This window comes from Carcharodon carcharias, chromosome 4 (assembly GCF_017639515.1).
Source record: "Carcharodon carcharias isolate sCarCar2 chromosome 4, sCarCar2.pri, whole genome shotgun sequence".
Lineage (NCBI taxonomy): Eukaryota > Metazoa > Chordata > Chondrichthyes > Lamniformes > Lamnidae > Carcharodon > Carcharodon carcharias.
Window position 1 is genome coordinate 110,304,164 of NC_054470.1, and position 2,289 is coordinate 110,306,452.

The 2,289-nt window shown below is 43.4% G+C and overlaps 1 non-coding gene across 1 annotated transcript; it reads left to right on the plus strand.

Moving 5' to 3' along the window:
- The first annotated feature begins 1,078 nt into the window (after positions 1-1,078).
- On the plus strand, positions 1,079-1,219 carry LOC121277566. The gene has a single exon (XR_005942926.1). It is a non-coding gene; the product is annotated as a U4 spliceosomal RNA (small nuclear RNA).
- The last annotated feature ends 1,070 nt before the right edge of the window (positions 1,220-2,289 follow it).

Consider the following 2,289-nt stretch of genomic DNA (forward strand, 5'->3'; position numbering starts at 1 on the left):
CCTGGCATGCCCTCCTGCACTCTTCATTGAACCAGGGTTGATCTCCTGACTCGATGGTAATGGTAGAGTGGGGTATGTGCCGGGCCATGAGGTTACAGATTGTGTTTGAGTACAATTCTGCTGCTAATGACCCACAGCACCTCATGGATTTACAACTGTTGCTACATTTCTTAGTTGTGAAGTGGCTTGGAACATTCTGAGGTTGAGAAAGGCACCATATAAATGCAGATCCTTCTTTTTCTTGAAGACACAAGAGTGAAAATTACTAATAGAGATGTTGGTGGGTGAAATGCTTAACACATTTGCACGATACTCTGCTGGATGACTTACTTGAATAAAGTGTTAACTTGGTTGTAATTGACAGGAATGTTGTACAAGCACATTAAGTTTTCATCTGCAAATCTTGTTCGCAGCAATATAGGCTGTCTCAACAGCTGGGTGTGTTACCCTACTTCCACAGCTCCAGCATATATAGTGACACTAATTTAAGGAAGCGTGCAACATAAAAATACATCATTGACCTTATTACGGCTACCCCTCCAAAGACCATGTATAATGTGCTCAGTCATGGGCCATTACTGCTGAGATATTCTATCATCATGCAGCTCCTTGTGAAGTCTTGAGCACCCCTTTAAATGGATTCTGGTACGTCACCCATCACAGCTTACTGTTGAGGGTTACAATACATGTGTACTGGAACGATGTTGTAGACAGTCAAGCAGTAGGTATTTTAGAAGTGACAAAGTCATGTCATAGATGGCCTCCTCCTATCTCAGAAATAAAAATACCTGGAAAAACTCAGCAGGTCTGGCAGCATCTGTGGAGAGGAATACAGTTAACATTTCAACTCCGTATGACTCTTCAACAGAACTAAGTAAAAATAGAAAAGAGGTGAAATATAAACTGGATTAAGGGGGGTGGGGGTGGTGGGACAGGTAGAGCTGGATAGAGGGCCAGTGATAGGTGGAGATAGCCAAAAGATGTCACAGACAAAAGGACAAAGCGGTATTGAAGGTGGTGATATTATCTAAGGAATGTTAATTCTAATTAAGGGTAGAAAGCAGGACAAGCAAGGTACAGCTTTGCGCAGTGGCAGTATCGTAGCCGATGAGGTTTACCCGAGGCGCGATTATTGCTTATTGAAAACTTTTCCCAATACCCCGCTATGAGGACTTGAAATATAGTCGGCAATGGCAATTTTTGATAGTCTCTGTGGAGACTGATAAAGGCTTGGCCTAAATAGCCAAGTGGTTATGGTACTGGGCTTGTAATCCCAAGATCAAGAGTTCAAATCTCACAATGGCAAACTATGAAATAATGTAACTTCATCTGAATAGGAACAGATGGAAACGTGTTTGTACTCAACAGAGTTACAGATAGCCCTAGTGGAGGTGGGGTGAAGGGAAGGGATCGAAATAGGCTAAAAGGTAGAGATAACCTATTCGATCCCTTCCCTTCACCCCACCCCACCCCCACTAGGGCTATCTGTACCTTGCTTGTCCTGCTTTCTACCCTTAATTAGCACATTCCTTAGATAATATCAACACCCTTTTGTCTGACATCTTTTGGCTATCTGTACCTATCACTGGCCCTTTTTTCCGGCTCTACGTGTCCCACCAACAACAACCACCCCCCCCACCTCCCCCCCCACACCCTCAACCAGCTTATATTTTACCTCTTTTTTATTTTTACTTTGTTCTGTTGAAGAGTCATACGGACTCGAAACATTAACTGTGTTCCTCTCCGTAGGTGCTGCCAGACCTGCTGAGTTATTCCAGGTACTTTTATTTTTGTTTTGGATTTCCAGCATCCGCAGCTTTTTGCTTTTATCCTCCTATCTCAGGTTTTCTCACATCACTTTTTCTTCCATTCCACTCACACTGATTTTTCAATTTTCATCACGCCCTGTCATTTTTTTTAAAGGTGTGTTGCTCATTTTCTATGCTACCTCTTTTCTCCTTGCTTGCCCGAAGCTATTAAAATGTGGTACTTCATCACTGATAGCGATAGCTCACTGGGTAGCATTCTCACAAGGCTGTGGGTTTAAGTTCCACTCCAGCGGCTTGAACTTAAAAGTCTAGGCTGCCACTGGAGTGCAGTGCTGAAGGAGTGCTGCGCTGTCTGAGGTGCTGTCTTTTGGAGGCCCCATCTGCTCTCGCAGATGAACATAAAAAAACGCTGTGGCATAATTTTGAAGAAGAGTTGGGGGAGTTCTCCCTGGTGTCCTGGACAATATTCATCCCTCAATCACATCACAAAAACAGAATATCTGGTCGTTATCACTGCTAC